The 21209-nt window shown below is 47.8% G+C and overlaps 3 pseudogenes; 2 read left to right on the plus strand and 1 right to left on the minus strand.

Moving 5' to 3' along the window:
* The first annotated feature begins 5831 nt into the window (after positions 1-5831).
* On the plus strand, positions 5832-6918 carry LOC125534128 (BTB/POZ and MATH domain-containing protein 1 pseudogene; annotated as a pseudogene).
* Positions 6919-7481: 563 nt separating this feature from the next.
* LOC125537913 (amino acid permease 1 pseudogene) lies at positions 7482-9215 on the minus strand (annotated as a pseudogene).
* A 9816-nt stretch (positions 9216-19031) lies between these two features.
* Positions 19032-20147, plus strand: LOC125548069 (BTB/POZ and MATH domain-containing protein 2 pseudogene; annotated as a pseudogene).
* Positions 20148-21209: the final 1062 nt, after the last annotated feature.

Here is a 21209-nt window from a genome sequence, read left to right on the forward strand (position 1 = left end):
ATCCCTCCGTTCCTAAATATATGTAGTCCATAGTGGGGTAGTTTAGTACGTGTTGCTGCAAATTAGTTCAGTACATACGGAGCTGTTGCTAATTTCAATGCCTGGCTGTTGCAAGTTTCTAATGAAAAAGTACTTCAGGTCAAAGGTCAGGGAATATACACTTTTGTTACCATGGTTGTTTCCTTATAGTGAACAACTTTGATCACCACTTCAGCAGCTACTATCTATAAGAAGACATTAGCTAAGTAGATACAGGCAAAGAAAGCATGTAGGCAAAACCAGAATTAAAAACATCCTTATCAATGGAGCTCGTGCAGTTCGGAAGACCCTAATCATCGATGAGGGACCCCTCCGATGGTAGCATGGCGTGACAATTGCCGTCAATGATGACACCCAAAGTACCTTGCACAATCCATCGATCCAGTTCGGAACAATCAAGCACATACCTTGCAAAGTGATGTGGATCTGAAGCAGAGGTGGGAAGGTAAAGGTTCAGGTGAGGTGGAATGAGACGTTGATATAGACGTGCACGCATGAGAATAAGGCGGTGCCCAGGATGGATCTCCATCGGAGGAGGCCGGATCCGCTGGGGAGGAGGTCGCTGTAGTACCTGCCATCTGTGCGGTGGATCACGGGGCTGGCAGGCAGGGGGAGGGGATAGGAGGGAGCGGGTGGGCTAGAGCGCAGATGGCGGGTGCCCCCGACGACGGCTGGGAAGGATGGTGGAGGAGGTGGATGAGGATGGCGGCGGCGGTGTCTGCGGTTGCGCCTCGTCCGCTGCCTCGCCGACATTCACGACGTAGAGCCCCTTCCTCCGATCCCATTTGCCAGGGAGGCAGCGCCATCCTTCATCGCAGAGAAGAGTCCACACTGAGATCCCAACCAGATCGTGATTGCGCCTCCCCAAACCGCAGCGGCACATCCCACTCCATCAACGACCAACCTATATGAGGCGGAGGGTCAGTGTAGGACGCGAGCGCCGTCACCATGGATGTGGGGGACGCCGTAGGTGGGAAGGAGGCGGCGACGGCGTCTGTGTCAGGAAGATCGCACGACGGTGGTGGCGTTTACTCGAGGGGATCAAGAGGAGCTGCGTTTGGTGCCGGGTGGGTTCTTTGGTGCGTGCGTGGGGCTGGAGATTGTGATAGGTGATCAGGTGAGGGCGTGCCATACCTGGATCGATAGCCTTACCATACCTGGTGGTAATTTAAATTTATTACCATATTCGATATTTCCCGAGTTATGACCTTACCATACCTGGATTGATAGCCTTTGGGGTAATTTAAATTTATTACCATATAATTACCATATTCAAAATTTCCTAAGTTATGACCTTACCATACCTGGATTGATTTATTACTATACGTGGATTAATTATGATTGATTACCATAAATACGTTAGGTAATTTAAATTTATTATCATATTCGATATTTCCCGAGTTATGATCTTACCATACCTGAATTGATAGCCTTTGGGGTAATTTAAATTTATTACCATATAATTACCATATTCAAAATTTCCTGAGTTATGACCTTACCATACCTGGATTGATTTATTACTATACGTGGATTAATTATGATTGATTACCATAAATACGTTGGGTATTGCCGGTCAGACGAGAAAAGAAAAAAACCGGTGGGAGGGGCTTGTGGGAGGTGGGGCGAAGAAAAACCGGTTGAAAATAAACCGATTGAAAATAAACCGGTTGAAAGTGGGGGGACTATTCAACCAATTCGTCCATTAGGAGTACAGACTAAGTGGGTTCTTGCCTGCTGTCTCCCACGATTCGACGGATTATTGCTACTCCAAGGTAAAACATGCCGGCAATTCAAGTCTAGCTAGGTCATGCCTCGTGAGGAAAGTAGCTAAGCCGGCCGGATGCACATACCCACACCCCCCAGCATGCATGGATCATTACAAGCAGGGTTCACAATACCGACAGAGACGCTGAAACGGCCCGTCACCAGTTTCACAGTCTTCGGTTTGCGGTCTTATTACTTGGTTTTTCTGGTTTACCGAGACAAGTGCGTCCTCTAGGTAGATCACCAGTTTCACAGTGTTCGGTTTACTTTGTCCGCCTCCCCCTCGCGTCGCCTCCCCCGCGGGCGGCTCGGGAGGGCTCAGCTGCCGCCGCCGCCTAATAACCCTCCAGCGCCCTTCTCTCCCTCCGCCGCTGCCGATGGTTGGCGCCAGGCAAAGCCCGTGCGTGCGACGGCGGCGGTGGAGGGTCTCTCCTCCCTCTCTTCCGGATCGACGGTGGCGCGGGCGTCTTGATCCGCGGGGTGCGGCCCTCCCGTCTGTGTGGCGGATCCCGGAGACGGCGGGCTCGCGACGGTGCATGTGCGCTCAGATCCATGGGTGTGGGACTCCCGGCAGCGTGCGGGCTCCCGGCGGTGGCGGAATTGGTCGACGGCGGGCTTGGGCGATGGCGTTGCCCGCGCGATGGAGGATCTCGCCACTCCGGCAATCGTGGAGGAACCTGGACCTGGGGCGGCGGCCCCGTAAGGCTTAGCGACGGCGCCCTCGGCTGGCGACGTTCGCGTGGGGTGGATGGACGGCGTCTTGACCGCGTGGGCGGTGAGTTGCCGGTGGATCTCCTCCACGCTGCAGGCTCTCTCCCGCCGCACTTGGTGGCTTACAATCGCGGTCGTCGGCCTTGGTGCGTTCGCGGGGCTGGTAGAGGTGCCATCGGACTGGAGGAAACTCTGGATGATTCGTTCATCCCGACGGTGGCGACGACCAGGGTCGCCGTTCTCCTCCTTGCAGGCGCCATCGAGGTCCATGCCCTCCACCCCGCCCCCATGCCCGGGTGAAAACCCAAAATCTTCTTAGATTGGGCAGCGGCGGCACTACGTGTGTCGTACTCTTCTTGGAGGCGCCGCCTGGGGCATTTGAGTGCTCGGTTAGGGGATGGGACCCGTGGCAACATGTGGTGTTCACGACGGAGGAGCGACGCGGCATCTGGCACGTCGACAACGGCGGGTCTCAGCGACATGGAGCAGCGGAGTCTCGCCGGTGGGCGTGTGATGATGGACGAGCGCAGGATGATGGTGTTGTATGGCGTTGTGGTGGCGTCGACAGCAGGTAGACCGGGCAAGGTAGATGCAGTAGTACATCACTGAAGATGGCGTCCTGGTTGAGGAGTGCGTCGGACTGGTAGGTGCCCCATACTCGGCAGGAGTCCTGGTTGGGATCTCAATCTTAGATGTTAGGTTTGGCTGCGAGATCTGTTTGGTATTAGGCCCAGACTATCAGCATCACTTCATCAACTGAATAGGAGTAGCGACAGATGTCGCCTAGACGGTGGTTTTAGTCTTACTGTTGTATGACTTTATAAGATCTTGTGTGAATTATTAATAAAGTTGTTGCATGCATCGTCCAGATGCAGAGCCCGGGGCCTCCTCCTTTTCTAAAAAAAGTGCATCCGAAACCAAAATAATTGTACAAAAAGGAAAATCGGGAGGAAAATGTTGAACATTTTGGCATCACCTTTGTTATTTATTTATTATGTAATGTTTCAAAAAAGGGGAGGATGAGTTTTTCTTTCTTTTTATTTATTTATAAGGAAGTGATTAGGCAGCATGCGCGGGAATTGAGGAGGCTGAAAAATGATTATGTCGTTAGATGGACGCCTCAATTTTCGGGAGGTCCATTAAGATAAGGATTTGTTGAGATATCCTGAGTTTGTGCGAAGTTAATGCGCATGATGTCATGGCGGGTTACCGCGGCTATGTGATGTGACGTCATGGCGGGTTACAACAAGTTGATGAGGAATTCATGATGGAAGATTCTGCTAAGTCAAGTGGTAAAGATTGATGTGAACAAGTTCAAATTAACCTGGCCTAATGTTAGGGATGTAACTACTGGGTATGACTCGCCCAGGAGGGGTCGGGTCATACCACTGGCGGCTTAAAGGCGAAGAGGCCAGATCCACGAAGACATGAAGATGGCGGTTTGTAGAGCAGGCTTGTTGACGGCCCAAGACCCGGAGGCGATTTGAGGCCCAAAGGTGCGAGCCGCCGTATGTTTAACTTGTCCTGTAAGGTAAGCTTAGTTAGAAACTAAGCCGGTCACATTTGTGTGAGCCGGCCGAGACTCTGTAAGCCGCCGGGCATTAACCTGTATATAAAGGGGTGACTCGGCGACGGGTTAACTCAAGAAACAGTGAATCAAGAACTAGGTCAAGCGTATTCGCTCCCTGGTAATCGAAACCCAAGCAATACAACCGAAAGCAGAAGTAGGCTTTTACCTCATTAGGAGGGGCCGAACCTGGGTAAAACTCTTTGTTTCTTTTGTCCCGTTCAACCCCTTCGAGCTAACCTAATTGTGATGGCTCCACACCTAAGTCCTTTTGCTAGGACATCTGTCGTGTTAAGTCCAGGACAGCGAGGATTTGCTTCAACCGGAGATGATGGTGATGGCGGTGACAACGGTGGCTGCGGTAAGTTGCCCTCTTTTTCTATTTTTGCTGGAACCACTTTCAATTTTTGTTGGAACCATTTTCTCGATTTGCTGCAGCAGGGGAGGATAGTGTTGAGTGACCACTGCGGCGGGGTGCCATGATTTTTGTTGCATAGATTTTTTGTTGGAACCAACATTTTGAGTTCCTGCAAGCGGCAAGGATGGTGCTGGGGCGGATACAACGGCGACGCCATGAATTCTTTTGCTGCATTGACTTTTTTCCCTGAGGAACCACTTTTCACTTTTTTGCTGGAACTATAGCAATTTTTTGTTGGAATCATGTGTATTTTTCGCTGGGACCATATCAATATGTTTTGCTGAAATCATAGCATATTTGCTGCAACCACATTATTGTTTGCTGGAGCCATATTAATTATTTGATGGAACCATGTGTTTTTGGTTTCAAAACTGGCGTATTCTTTGTTTTTTGTGCTGCAACTGACGAGCGGCGACAGCGAGCGACGAGCGCTGGGTAACCAGCGGAGCTTCGAGGTCGCGGGGCAGAAATCGATGATGCTCGTTGTGTTTTTATTTGCTTGTGCGTGTTAGGAAGGACAGGGAAGGGAAGGGAAGAGGACGTGAGTATCTTTTTTTTTTTTGAGACAAAGGACGTGAGTATCTGACGGTTCCTGACTTTCCTAGCAGCGGACCGGCCGAAAGACTGGGCCGGGGCGCCGGCGCCCAGCGTTGGCCATGGGAAAATTGAAGCCCACTCAGGACTGGACCGCGAGCCTAATTTCTCATGGGCCGGTTTCACTAAAAACTCTTTTATTTGTGTTGCCCAGCGACGAAGTAGACTCTCTCTCAGCCCGTGTAGTGAGCCTCTAGTCGACAAGGTAGTCCCAATGCTTCCAAGGGGCGCCGGCGGCTGGGGTTTCTTCCTCTCCGCCTCCACCACCTGCGGGCTCGCTCCCGGCTAGACCTGCTCAGCGTGCGGGATCGCGTCCTCGCCTGGCGACGTTGCCGTGCATTGCCCGTCGCACCCTCGCATGTTGAGTCTTTTTCCTCGGCGCGCCGTCCTCCCGCAGCTCCGTCGCCTTCTCTACCACGGTGTGCCGCTGCCCGTTCGTCATGAACCATCTTTAGTGTTGGGTAGCCTTGGTTCAGATCCTAAATATTTTTCCCGATTTGAATTTCCTCAGCTTTTGTAGATGGTAAGCTGCTATGCGTCAGCCAAATGGTGGCATGTTTGGTGTTAAGATCTCATTGTCATCAGATTCAAATCTGGGCTGTGTTTCGTTCAAGGTCCGATTTCGCCGGTTGAAACCTGTTGATCTCTCAGTATAAGGCTCATATTTGCTACTCCTGTTGTCAGAGGAAGTTCTGTCTTCTTCGCAAGCCTGCAACACCTGTTGCATTTTTGTTCACCATGGCCAACAATTCCACCTCTGAAGTTAGCCATGGCCAGCTACCCAAGACATGGTCCACATGCTTGACGGAGAGTGTCACTGCGGTGCATGATTTTGAGGTGGCCAATTCCCGCTTGCTGGATGGCATCGGCGTCGGCAAACACGTTCGCTCAAGCAACTTCAGCGTGGGTGGCTTCGAATGGTTTATGAATTTCTTCCCAGATGGGAGGATGGCAGATTACGCTGGCTATGCATCAGTCTTTCTGGACCGTGACATCCAACAGAATGACACGCATAATGTCAGGACTAAGTTCACCTTAAACATGCTAGAGAAAGACAGCGAGGCACAATTAACTAAATGTGATGAGATAGATCATGTCTTTTCATCAGCAAAGTCATATTGGGGCTACTTCAGATTCGTTGCGAAAGCGAAACTGAAATCATCGTCGCAAGCCAACAATGGCTCCTTGATTATACGCTGTGTTCTCACCCTGATAAAAGAACCTCGCACCAAGGTTAAGAGGAACACTGTTGTCGTTCCGCAGCCAAATCTGCAAGACCAGCTCTGCCAAATGTGGAAGGATGGACAGGGAGCAGATGTGATATTCAGTGTTGGTGGCCAATTGTTCGAAGCTCACAGATGCTTATTGGCTGCACGGTCTCTTGTTTTCAAGGCGGAGCTCTTTGGTCCCATGAAGGGGAAGGAAACACAGTGTATCAAAATTGATGACATTGCCCCTGAAATCTTTGAGGCGCTTCTTCACTTCATATACACAGATTCCCTGCTAGTCAATGAGCACCACAGAGAAGGGTGAAATTGCAAAACTGCAGCATCTGCTAGTTGCCTCGAGTCGATATGGATTGGATAGGTTAAATGGGATGTGTGAAAGTAAACTGTCTGAGTGCATTGACGTGGAGACTGTTGCAACAACATTGGTTTTAGCAGAGCAACACCATTGCAAGGATCTCAAAGAAGCATGTGTTGAGTTTATGGCTCCACGGAATGTTCTACAAGTTGTTATGGCAACCCATGGTTTCAAGCATTTGGTAGCAAGCTGTCCTTTGGTCATGAAGGAGTTACTGGACATGGTGTCCCGTGGTGGCTAGTTCTGTTAAGAGGTAAAGGCATCATATGTGCAACTAATTATGCAGATCACTAGATTTCAATCCATGTTCAGTTAACAATGTTTTCAGCTTGTACGTGTTACCATGATATTGTGATGATTTGTGTTTGCATTTTGATGTTATTTTTAGGTTTTTACCGTATCAGTGTGGTTACTACTTCATGGCGTAATAACTCCTAGTATTTGACGGCAAGATAACTTGTCTCAGGTCTCTTTTTCTCTAGAAATCTTGGCTCATTCATGGCATTCCTCTCTGGTACTATTTGACAACAACGAAGCTTGTTTCTATTGCCTAGCTAGGTGTGTGGTAGGTAGGTTTGAAGTACGGTATCTGGTAGTGCTCCTTCGTCCTGTCGTCGTTTGGTTCTAGTTGTGAACTTTTTTTATCTCTCTTAATATTAGACATGCAATCCTCCTTCATGATTCCAAAAAAGTAAATAGAGTATCAACCAAACGCACAAATGCACAAAACAAGAAGCTTTTCCTGATAAAAGGCTTGCACAAACAGAAGTTAATGAATATATTCACTTGACCAAGCTATCTTGTTCACAACTTGGTCTTGAACGGCACATAGTTTTTGAGGGATCGGGTGATTCACGCCCACGGTCGCCGCGAAACACACGAAGCTCAGGCCCTGTAGCGCCACCCACTTCCAGGAGGACCTTTTCACTTTGCTTTGCCGGATGTGCATCGCCACAGCCCACAGGGAAGTATATGGTGAGCGGCCAGAACCCGAGCACGCCGAGGAGGCCAAGGATGTCGGATGTCGTTGAAGAAGAGCAGCAAGATGGCGAGGACCGTGCTCACGTCGACGAACGCCATCCTCCAAACCAGCCTGGATATACTGAAGCCGAACCTGCCGACGCCGAAGGGATGGTACTGGCGGACGGCGAAGTCCGTGTCTGGCCACCGCGCCGCGGTCCAGCTCTCCATGGCAGCGTAGATGGGCTGGCAGTAAACTTGGTAGGTACATACCGGTGAGGTGCACGACGATGCAGACATTGGCTTAGTCGATGAGCCAGAAGGGCTCGTAGAAGCCGAACCTGGTGACATGTTGCCCGGCCGGCACCATGTCGCCGAAGGTGGCGTAGCCAAGGCAGCTGCAGAGCATGTAGAAGGCCATGAGGTTCGCCTTCCTCACCACCTTGTTCTCGGCCTGACGCGCCTTCACCTTGTCCTGGATTTCTGTAAGGACCATGGAGTTATGAGTAGGCGAATGCGATGTTGCCGAGCGCTTGCCGAGCACTTGCAGTGTTAGCCATATCTTCTGGGCCGAACTTGCAACGTCTACTCCAATTACGGTGCCAACCATGGTCATCTTGCCAGTAGGACCTGATATGGTCTGCGCCAAGGAGAGGCCAACGCCTAATCGCCTATAGTTGAGTAGGAAAAGGACATGACCGCGACAAGGATTGACAGCCATGCTATCTCGCTCGTGGAGGTTGGGGAGCTGGGAGAAGACCACCGCAGTCGGTGGAGTGGCCGCCCTTGTGGAAGCAGTTGGCCTTGTACAGAGCCATGGTGCTGGTGGACGCTGTGATGGTGGACCCAATTGCGGTTCTGACGAGGTTGACGTACCGACAGAGGCCGCAGAACCACCACACTTGCCCGCTGACTAGGTAGGACTCGACGGCTTCCATGTTGGTGTCATTCCTCTTCCCAGGGACTGTGTTGCCGCTGCGGTAGCAGTCGCCGTCCATACCGTTCCCGTTTCCTTAGGCTTGCCTTCGTCGTGGACGAGGAACCGTCGCCGATGATCCGCAAGCGGTGCTCCGCCGGCAGTCCTCCAATCTTGATATCTACGTTTGCCAGGGCCGCAACCCTAGAGAGGTTGACGGAGCTCTTTTTGTTGAACATGTTAGACTTAAACAATGTGGAGTTAGTGTGAAATTTTCCCCCTGGTCTGAGGATATTAACTCTGAGGGGCTTCTGGAAGTTGCATGGGTCAGAATTGGTAAGATCCCACCTAACAAAAGATCTGATAAAGTTGTAGCTTATGTGGGGGGATTGGTTGGGATCACCCTGGAAGTGGATATGTCGACCATTAATCGCCCTTCTTCTGTCAGAGCAAAAATAGGATGCAGATCTGTATCCCACTTGCCTGTCACTGCGGAAGGAGTGCTTGGGGGACGCTTCTATAAATTCACCTATGAAATTGAAGAGGTTCTTGTTAAAAACCCTGTTGATGAGGAGCCTGTGGATCCTGTTGCTGATGACAAAACCAATCCTGAGTACACTCCTAAAAGGAAACGTACTGATCAGGAGAAAAGGAGAGCCCATCTGATAAGCATCGATCTAGCAAAAATGATTACTCTTATCATGGGGGCAAGGCCTGTCGCCTGCTGCCTAGTGATAATGCAGAAATTGAGGAGGAGGCCTCATCTGATAGTGGGGTAGACACTTCCTTGCTTATTGAAACAATGCAGAAGGAGATTGATGATTGTGCTAGAGAGGAGAAGCTGAACTCCTCCAAGTGGATCGTGCCCATTGAAACTACTAACTTTGTGACAGATTCACAAGATGTTCAAGTGACTGGCGATGCTTGTAATGTTGATAGCTTAAATTTTGTAGCCGATGTTACTAACTTTGATTAGATTGTGGAGGTGGTGGGTGAAACAGATCCAGGCATGAAAACTTCATGTGACTATGTGGTACAACTCCCATTCCCGGATCATCTTGAGGAGTTTGTCCTCACACCTCCTCTTGCAACCGAAGCCGCACTCAGGTTCAGCAAGCGTAACGCATCCGGAATGCAGGACAAGATGGAAGACAGGGCGGTGAAGCTGGCTTGCAAAAAAGACCCTAAAGGTACTTCCAAACCTGCTTGTAAAAATTCTTTTGATGTCTTGTCAAATTATGAGCTAGTGAGTAGAGCTAGTAAAATGGGGGTGGACATACCTGATGACTCGTTCACTTCTGTGGATGTTATCAGAGAGTTAGAAATTGTTAGAGGTGAGCTAGTTAACAAGAGCAAAACTGAATCCATTGCTCAGGGAATAGATGAAGATATTGTGATAATTGATGGGTTGGGCAGAAGTAACCCTGTGGATCTAGAATGGCTTGATCAAGAAGAACACGTCCTTGAAAAGATCTCTTCCAGTAAATCCAAGAAGAATAATAGAAAGAAAGTAGGTATTAAAACTTCTAGACCTGTGACTAGACGTCAAAAAAGTTATGCCCTGAAGACAGATATGATTTGTAACCCTACAATGCCTCCTGGTAGGGCTACTCGTTCCAATTTCCATAAGAAACGTGCCAAATGAGAGGCCTCATTTGGAACTGTCGAGGGGTGGGCAAGAAAGGGATGGCCACCTGCCTCTCAGACATGATTAGTGACCATTCCCTTGATTTCCTGGGCCTACAAGAAACTATGAAGAAAAACTTCTCCCCTAAGTGCTTGAGGAGAATTGACCCCTTTGGATCCTTCCATTGGAACTGGATTCCTTCTGTTGGGAAATCTGGTGGCATCCTATATGTGGTGTGAGGTGTGACAAGCTAGATATCATCTCCTGTGTTAAGGGGAAACATATGCTACAATTAGTGTTGCTGGACAGACCGGAGAAGTTGAAGTGGGGTTTGATAGTAGTTTATGGTCCAGCTCATGAAGAATTGAAAGGGGATTTTTTGGTCGAACTAGCTGCCACTTGTATTGGGATGCAAGTGCCCTATATTGTTGGGGGCGATTTTAATATCCTGAGACATTCTGGTGAAAAAACAAGAAACTTAACAATCATAAATCTTCGGATCTATTTAATTCTATCATCAATACCTTAGCTCTTCGTGAGATCCACATTAATGGGGGTAAGTATACCTGGACGAACCAACATGCCCACCCCACTTTGGAAAAACTGGATCGTATCCTCATGTCTGAAGATTGAGAAGACATGTTTCCGCTTGTCTCTGTTCGAAAACTAGTTCATGAGATATCTGATCACAATCCTTTGCTTATTTCCAAAGGAGAGGAGGGGAGAGATGCTCCCAAACCAAGGGAGTTTCGTTTTGATCTTTCCTGAATTAAAGATGATAGTTTCCTGCCGCTAGTCAGTCAGATCTGGACTAGAAAAGTTAAATCTTCTGATCCCATAGACATCCTGAATATCAAACTGAAAAGATTCAAAACCTTTTTCAAAGGGTGGGGCTCCGATAGATATGGTCATAATAAGAAGAGGAAGGAGGACCTTAGAATGGAGTTATCCATGCTCGAAGAGCTCGAAGAAGATGGACCACTTCCTCCTGAGCTCTACAGTAGGAAGATGGATGCCAACTTCGAGTTGCACGAGTTACTTGTCAATGAAGAGATCTTTTGGCTGCAACGGTCACATGAGCGTTGGCTCCTTAAAGGGGATTTAAACACAGATTACTATCATAAGATTGCTAATGGCCGCAAGCGTAAAAACACCATCCATTCTCTTAAGGCGGGGGATGATGTTACCATAGAGGGCACTGATAACCTGATTGCCCATGCCACTAATTTTTACAAAGATCTATTTGGCCCAGCTCCTAGTAATCTGTTCCATCTTAACCCTGAGACGTGGACTGATGATGAGAAACTTTCTACGGAGGATAATGTGGATCTTTGTCAAGAATTTACAGAACAAGAAGTTAAGACTGCTTTGTTTGACATGGCCCCAAACAAAGCCCCCGGACCTGATAATATTCCTGTTGAATTTTATCAGGTCTGTTGGGATATAGTTAAGGACGATATTATGGCCCTTCTCGACCATTTCCATCAAGGTAAGCTTGATGTAAAACGTTTCAATTATGGGATTATTACCCTTTTGCCTAAAGTGTCTAGTGCTGAGAGAATTCAGCAATTTAGGCCAATTTGTTTGCTCCGTTGCCCCTATAAGCTCATAACTAAAGTGCTCGACCGTAGGGTTGCAGTATACGCTGATAAACTAATCAGCCTCACCCAGAATGCTTTTGTGAAAGGGAGGAACATCATGGATGGTGTGCTCTCACTCCATGAGATTCTCAACTATACACATGTCAAGAAAAAAGTGGGAATTGTCCTTAAGCTTGACTTCGAAAAATCCTATAACAAAGTAAACCGGGATTTCCTTCTTGAATGTCATAAAATGCGTGGCTTCAATGAAACCTGGTGTGGATGGATTAAACAAATCCTATACGAGGGGACAATTAGCATCAAGTTGAATAACTGTACGGGCCCATATTTTCAAAGTGCTAAAGGGGTCCGCCAAGGCGACCCCCACTCTCCTTTTCTGTTCAACTTGGCTGTGGAATGCCTCACCAAAATGATCAAAAACACCCAGAATAATAAGTTGATCACAGGTTTGGCATCTGACCTCATTTTTGAGGGGGTGGCTGTTCTGCAGTACGCAGACGATACCATCATTTGCTTGGAGGATGATATCGAAGGCAGTTAACTTGAAGTTGCTGTTATATTTGTTCGAAATGATGTCTGGGTTAAAAGTTAACTTCCAGAAAAGTGAAATTCTCACCGTGGTGTGTGTGTGGGGGGGGGGGGGGGGGGGGGGATGAAGATATCGTGAAAAAGTATGCGGAGTCGTTTAACTGTGAGATAGGCAGCTTTCCCATTAAAATGGGCAACCAGTGAAAATCTGAAAATTACATCATGGGCCATCAGATTGTGAAGAAACGGCATGGATTGGAGGTGGGATTATAACAATCAACTTAAACACATATTAAGAGATAACCCCCTTCTTTTATTCTGCTATAGGTTAGTAATCCTAAAATCCCCCCGCACCAAATCTCCCCGTCTGCTCCACCGCGCAACGGCGGCCGTCCAGCACGTAACCTTCCAGGCCGCCGGCGGTGCTGCCCCAGCATGCGCCCACGCGACATCAACCCAGCGGCCACGCTATCATGCTGCCCCGATGCGACGGCCAGCTGGCGGCGGACGGGCGCCGTCGGCGTTGCTCGACCGGATGGCGACCTGGCGGCCTGGGCCCTACCCCGATGCGAGGACAACCCGACGGCATCCACGCTGCTTGATGCGAGGACGACCCGATGCAAGGGCGACCAAGCGGCCTCGGTCTCCACTGAATGTTGGAAGGCCCTGTATATTACTGAATGTGCTGAAGCAGAGTACTGCTTGATCCCTGAATGTTGCTGATGCACTACATCTGGGCATGTATACCTGAAGCAGAGTACGTGCTGATGCTTGCTCCAAGATATGCTAGCACTATGCCTGAAGTAGTACCTGAAGCAATGTACATGCTGATGCTTGCTCCACTGAATGTTGCTGATGCACTACATAGTATGTATGAACGGTGGTGGCACTACATCTGTAGCTCATGTGTATGTAACTGAATGTACATGGTTTCCCCTGCCCTCTTCCAATATATTCACATGCATCTCTTATAATTTCCGATGTAATCCATTGATGTATGATACTTATTACTGAATGTGAATTTGCCTCTGTTTGATCCGGTGTTCTGAATTGAATGTAGCTCTCATCAGAGGGTAGGGCGCCCGAGGATGTCCGCAGCGTTCGCACTACAGAGGAGCAGAGGCGACGACGCTGCCCAGGGGTAAAGACGAGGATATCCTGACGGAGGAGTGGAACTGCGCAGGTGGCGCGCACACCTGCCGCACCAGCCAGCGTGGTGAAGTACAACGGCATGGTGCTACCAGTGCCTCCGAGCTGCTGCACCACGATGACGGAGGAGGTTGTGACCTGCACGGTTGCCACGATGACAGTGGGCGTGACCTGCATGGTTGCCGCGTCCATCACAGTGGCGTCCGGATGCGTCGGCCTTGCGCGGCAACACCGTGGACGTGGGCTACCCCTGTGCCTCACTTTTTCAGTTGTCTGAAGAAATGTTCAGGACAACTTCTGTTCTCTGAAGAATTGTACAAATGCTGAAGCTTGTGCACTGAGATTTATTGTTCTGTTAGTTCTGCAGCTATTCAACTCCCCTGTAGTTTTTCCATGGTGATTGTAAACTGAGCTCATGTTTCGCAATACATGTATCTAGATAAAGAAAGATTCAGATTGGCTGAGTCGTGGAATCGTTGCAAAAAATCTTTGTGTGCAAGTCTAAAAAAAGACTGAATGCACAACTTCGAAATTCTTGCATAGTTTCAGTTTGCTAAGTTCGAACAAAGTCAATAAATTAACATCTTTGTAAACATTTGCATGGTTTCAGCTTGATCAAATATTGGCACAATGCCCATTCAGAAAATCGCGAACACATGAACTTGTAGTCCCAAATATGCAACTAGACATGTCTCACTACAGATAAAGCAAACTCAGTAGCATGTAACAAAAGGAAGTTTTTTCTTTGAGAGGAAAAGGAAGTTCGAAATAAGCAACTAGCCATGTCTCTCAATGAACAACAAACAACTTTGAAGCTCTGAAATAGGATAATACTGAAGCTTTGAATTCCATCTTGTACTACACCAAAATAAAAAGCAGCCGGTTGCCTCGAATCAAATAAAATAAGCTGCACATAAACATGAGCATAACAGTTAGAATGGACATTTGAATAATGAAATAGTAGTCATTTTGTGTGTATGGCAATTACCTTTATGGTTCTTGGTTCTTGTTAGGGCACATATGACTATCTTGGAAGCCAACCTGCTTACACGCCTTGCACATGCGAGGCTTTTTGGGTCCTGCTTAGTGCTTACACGCCTTACATACCTTTCTTATTTTGCTTCCCACCTCCATCCTTATTTTGCTTCCCTTCTCCACCCTTGTCTAAGTGCCCCTTAATTCTTTTGCATCTTCCCTTTGTGTGGACATCAGTTGGTGGATGGATTTCAACTTCACTAGGCATAGTACAACCAATGTATGCCTCGAATTCATCTTGTCTACTAGAGTTATTGGCAGCAACCCTTTCAGATAAATTGTTACGGCTTTCCTCTGTATACTGGTTGATCTATGGCTTTCTCTTGCCTTGTGTTTTTTTTTAAAGAATTGCTATGCTTGACAATAACAATGAAACTAATAGGCATGGAGCAGCCAAAGCATTCTTTTGACCGGCTGCACACTGCTCATGGTAGACAAAGCATGTGCGTCTTCTGTAGCATGCTCACATTTTAACAAAAATTAGTTAGTTAATTAGTGACAACCAATTTGCTACTCATCATTCATATGCTGGTAGTAAACTATGGTCCCTACAATTCTAGGTTAATGCTCCATCTACTGGCTTACCTGTACATCACTACGAAAAGGCAAAGGCATGTCCCGCGACAGAATTGCGGAGGGCAGCGGAGACGAAGACGAGTTGTCTGAAGGGCCAGTCACGGCTGCCGGAGGGTGAGCCACGATCAACCCAGGCGGGAGGGGCGTCATGGCAAGAGACACAGCCAGCGGAGGGAGTGTCGCGCTTGGCGAAGGGAGGAGAGTCGCGACGGGCGGAGGGCCGGTCGCGGCCGGCTGAGGGCAGGCGCTAGGCGCCGGGCAAGGGTTTATCACGGCGGCGCTCAAGACGATGGAAACGATCTGATCTCAGCAGCACGAGGAGTCAAGTTCCTATTCAACTGGTGGTGAATACAGAGAGGGGGTTATTTGCTAAATTGTGTTTAAGTGGATTACTAGCATTCCCACGTTTGATCCAGGACGTCCACCATGGATCCAACAGTGCATGATAGGAATTTTCAGATTTTCATTGAACAGTCATTTTCACCGAATACTTCGCCTACTTGGGCATGCCTGTGAGCTATACAAACCTGAAAAACTCTGATTGGGATTTCATTGTGAGCAAGTACCTAAGAAGATTCGAGGCCCGGATAGGTAATGCGGCCTCGATGGGTGGGAGACATACCCTGTTAGATTCTGTGGTTACACAAATCTCTCTGTATCATATGTCGACGTGGCTTATGAATAAAACTTTTATTGAGAGATAGGATAAACACAGAAGGAGATTCTTCTGGCAAGGATGTAATAAAAAAAAGAGATACTACCTTGTGAGGTGGAGTAGAATTTGTAGATCCAAGGATAAAGGAGGTTTGGGTATTAAGGACCTGCGGAAACAAAACATTAGCCTGATGGTCAAATGGTGGTGGAAACTTGAAACACAAAAAGGGCTCTGGTAGGATATTGTCCGGGCTAGATACCTTCGCAACAAAACTGTTGCGGATGTTACTGCCAGATTCTCTGACTCACCTTGCTGGAAATCACTGCTCAAAGTAAAAAATGTATATATGTTGGGCAGAAAAATAGAAACAAAAATAAGGGACATCACTAGGCTGTGGAAAGACTCGATTAATGGGTCTCTTGCTCTTCAGGAACAGTTCCCTCAGTTGTTTGATATCTGCAATTTTCCGAATTGTACTGTGAACAAGTTGGCTGGCAACAATGCCAGCTTTTTCTTTAGACGCAGGCTTACCCCTGATCTGCTTAAGCAGTGGAAAGCGTTGCGATCTACCATCAATAACATCCCTCTTGCTAAAAGTGGAGATGGTGGCAAAGTCTCCTGGGGACTTAACCAGAACGACAAGTTTTCTACCAAATCTGTGTACAAACTGTTGGAAAAACCCCTCCCTGGGTGTAACTATAAGTGGATATGGAAAGAAAAAATTCCTCTCAAGATCAAAATCTTTTTATGGCAGTTATCTCAAGACGCAGTACTCACAAGACAAGTGATGAGGGAAAAAAGTGGCCAGGGAATCCTCGTTGCTCTTTCTGCAGGGAGGTAGAAACCTCTAACCACTTTTTTTCACTTGCCCCGTTGCTAGGGTGGTTTGCAGGGCCGGCCCTGGGGGTATGGCGGCGGGGCGACGGCCCAGGGCCCAGGTGAGGAGGGGGGCCCATGACAAAGTATATATCTATATTATAGCCCAGCAAAAAATAGGTAAAAAAATACAAAAGAACTCGAGAAAATAAATAAGATGGGCTAGGCCCATCAGATAGCTAGCAAGCCATCGCTGATCGATTAACGAACGCGAAGTCACGAAGTGACACCGTGACTCACGCCAGTTGGCAGACAGACGACTGTTTGTTTTCCTTTTCCTTCGTAGGTTAGGTTCGTCAGGCGCCGTGACGCCCGTCGGCCTCCTCGCTCCGTCGCTCGGCGCCTTGCCGTGTCATCCTCGCCTCGCCTGCCGCTGGCCCGCTGCCCGCTGGAGCTGCACGCGCGACGTGCCGCACGACAGTCCAGCAACCCAGCGGCCCGGCCATCCGGCATCCGGCAAGGTGGCACCGCGGCAATACGTATACAAGTATACATCCGACTGGCGACTACAAGTCTTGAAGTCAGCAACGCGGCCATTCCCAATCCCTAAAGTACGTTTGAATGTTTCCATCCATGTTTCTCAGTTCCTGTCCATCCCCCAAACCCTAATTTGACAATTTCAATACTTTATTTATTCTTTATTTAGTATTTAATTACGTATTCAACTATACATCCATGATCCATCCTCCAATTTCAGTATGCATGAAGTTTTAAATTTTCTAATTCAATCAATCATTTTTTTGTCATTCTATGTACATGTCTAGGGTTCCAATCATCCGATGTATAAATTCCTAATTCTTTGTATCCTCTTTTGATCTTTTCTTCATGATTTTAGGACATTAGCCTGCCATGTTACCTAAGAAGAAGCAATTGTCAGGTGCTGAAACAAGAAGAAAAAAGAAAGAAAGTGATCCAAAAATTCTACCATTGAAGGATTCTTTGAATAAGTTCTTTACATCTTCAAGCAATGTTGATGTCATTGAAGAACAGGGGCAAGAAACTACTCCCGAAGAAACCTTTTTTGAAGCACTAAAGTATTATTGTTGTCGATGGAGTCAGTCTAATTTGGTTCTTATTTGAGGTAATTAATCATGTCATGTTAGTTTCATTTTGTGATTTTTTAGTATTATTGTTGTTGATGGAATCAGTTCGAATTTGGTTATTATTGTTCTTGATGAAGTCATTTGAATTATTATAGTCAAATTTTAAATTAAAGATGTGTGACTAAAAGTTACTTTTAATAAGTCATATATATAACACACACATACATATATATGGTCTTAGGACTTAGACATAGGGGCCCATGTTGTCGAGTTCGCCTAGGGCCTCCCAAAACATAGGGCCGGCCCTGGTGGTTTGGAGATCTATTGAGGTGGTGCTGGGCACTGATATGTGCCCTAACAACTATTGGCAATATTTTGTCTGGTGCAGTAAATTTCTTCGTGGCAAAGAAACCTTTTATATTGTGGGCTTAGCTGCTACTTGTTGGGCCATCTGGTTGGCGCGTAATCGAGCCACCTTTGAAAAAAAACAGATTAAGACTCCTTTTGAGATTGTTTTCTCTCTCTGTTCGTTTCTTTTGTACTAGACAGGTTTGCAGAAAGGAGAGGCGGCTGGAGAGCTTTGCGCAGGTGCAGAGATGATCAGGAATGACACGCTGCAGCTGATGAACCTATGTGACCTTGTCAAGCAAACGATCCAGACATGAAGACCAAGATGCGGCCTCGGCGTGGTGGAAAACTGGAGCTGGAGGCGATCCTCTCTGTCCTATCTCATCGTCTGATGCTTTTGTCTAGTCTTGCCAGTTCGGGCGATCCGATGTGTGGTTTGCTCTGTTTGGTCGTTCTTTGGTTGGCTGTAATAGACTTGATGTTAGTGTTACCAGGTTTTCGCCCCATGACATCCGTTTCGATGGCGGGCGGATGTGGTGGGTTTCCTGAGAATGCTTGAACTCACTCAACCCTCTTTCCCTTCTCCTGTTATCTTGAACTGGTTTGTATTTCCGTTTTTAGTAATGGAAAAGGGGTAAAGCCTGGTTTAAAAAAAAAATCTCGCGCACTTCAACTGGTCTGGAGGAGAACAGCGATGCGCGCGCCGGGCAGCATCTTATAACACAGCAGGTTTATTTACTCCGTTGGGTCTTCAGTCCATCGAATTGCCTGAACCGACTCAGATCGGATGACTATATGTACCCGGCCAGGTCTCATCTCTACTCTGAAGACCCCTCGTTGGGCTCCGGTCTTTGCATCAGGTTTTCTTGCATCAACAAACAACTGAGCCATACCGGACTCTGCATCATAACCGGAGAGAGAGACAGAAGTCGTTAAGGAAACCAGAAGGTAAGGTCCATCGTCGATAAAGGGATCAGCTGGGACAGGCGCACGTACGTACCCCCATCAACCATCGTCGCTTCTCTCTAGCTATCTTTGCCATGGCCACGGCCAACAACTCCCCGGCCGTCGTTAATAACCATGGCCACATCCTACCCGCGACGTCGTCCAGATCCTCCACGGAGAGCTTCACCGCCGCCCACGATTTCGAGGTGGCCAGTTACCCGCTGCTCGACGGCTTGGGCGTCGGCAAGTACATCAGCTCCTGCGTCTTCAGCGTCGGTGGCTACGACTGGACTATCCAATTCTCCCCAGATGGTTCATCGGTCAACTGTGCCGGTAACACTTCAGCCTTTTTGTATTGTGTCAACCAACAGGAAGGTGTGAGGGCTAAGTTCACCTTGAACATGCTGAAAAAAGAGCGCAAAGTGCTAACAAGACACGGTTCGTTGAACCACACCTTCTCTCCGCCAACTTATGATTTTGGTTATCGTAAATTCGTCGAGAAATCAAGGCTGCTGAAATCATCGTCGTCCAAGGCAAACAATGGCTACTTCATTATACGGTGTGTTCTTACCGTGATAAGAGAACCACGGACCGAGGTCAAGAGGAACATTCTTGTGGTTCCGCAGCCAAACCTGCAAGACCATCTCCATCAGATGTGGAAGGAAGGACAAGGAGCAGATGTGACATTCAGTGTATCTGGCCAGTTGTTCAGCGCCCACAGATACTTGTTAGCTGCACGGTCTCCGGTCTTCAAGGCGGAGCTCTTTGGGCCTATGAAGGAGAGCACGGCAGAGAGCATCAAGATCTACGACGTCGAGCCACCAATCTTCGAGGCGCTTCTTCACTTCATATACACGGATTCCCTCCAAGATGATGGAGACAACAAAGATGAAACTGAAAAAATGCAGCACTTGCTAGTTGCGGCGGATCGATATGGATTGGAGAGGCTAAGAATTATGTGCGAAGACAGGCTGTGTGATAGCATTGAGGTGGAAACAGTTGCGACCATGCTGGTTCTGGCGGAGCAGCACCATTGCGGCGATCTCAAAAAAGCCTGCATTGAGTTCATGACCTCACAAAACAGGCTAGGAAATATCGTGGCAACGGATGGATTCAAGCATCTGATGGCAAGCTGCCCTTTGCTCACGAAGGATATTTTAGACAAGGTGTCCTGTGTCTTGAGTGGAAAGTCTCGTTTGTCTAGAAATTAAATGATCATGTCACCAGTATGTAGTACTCCATCCATTCCATAATGTAGTGCTTCCTCTATCTACGTGCTTTAATTTTGACCGTAAATTTAACTACCAAGACCGATTGCGGCGTGAGCAAAAATTATATCAGTGAATTCGTATTCGAAAGAAGTTTTCAATTATATAATTTTTTCTCCCGCCACAGTTGGTCTTGTTGGTTAAATTTAGGGTCAAAGTTGGACCTCGGGAAGCGCGGGCGCACTATATTTTGGAATGGAGGGAGTACTAAGTAGATGATTATACCGATTTTCAGATTTCAATCATTGTGTTCGCTTATCTACATTTCAACTTTAGCTAGAATCATGTTATTGTTCTCCCTTTCTTGGTATATAAGTATAATCACTTCAATATATGACACGTTTGCACGAGCGGAAGGCACCTACCGCTAGGGTTTTCAGTGCCTCCCGCCGGCGCCGGCGCCGGTCTGCCTCGACTTCGCTAGCCTTAGGGCCATGGAGGCGCAGTGGATCTTGGGCCTTGCCGGCGGGAGGGTTCCGTTTTTGGATTTTTTTTAAGTTTTGATAGGGTTTGTCCTACTCAGATGGATGAGATGGTGGCGGCTCTCTGAAGATGAAATAAGGTTCTCCTCGCCTAGCCCCCGTCCCGGCGGTGTTTGTGGCATCATCGGAGGACGTGTGGAGGTCTGTCTCCGGCAGATCTCATGGGATTCGGTCGACGTTTTGCTTTCGATGGATCCACATGGATCTAGTCTTCGTTCGTCTATGTTCATGTGTCTACAGGTTGGATCCTTTCAATCTACACTTCTTTTCATCAGCGGCGATTCCTGTTCTGGTGCGCTGATCCTGTAGGGCCTACTTCCCAACTGCCTACTACAACAAGCTTTGCCCGACTCCGTGATGGAGGGGTGATGACGGCGGTGCGCCTTCGGCTTGCTTCAGTGCTTGTAGTCGTTGCTAGGTGGTCTATGGACCTGGATGTAATTTTTATTTCTGATGTTCTTTGTACTACCTTTACAGTTGATGAATAGATCAGGTGTTTTTCTCGCAAAAAAATATATAGTAC

Source organism: Triticum urartu, chromosome 2A (genome assembly GCF_056163025.1).
Source record: "Triticum urartu cultivar PI428250 chromosome 2A, HENAU_Tu73, whole genome shotgun sequence".
Classification (NCBI taxonomy): Eukaryota; Viridiplantae; Streptophyta; class Magnoliopsida; order Poales; family Poaceae; genus Triticum; species Triticum urartu.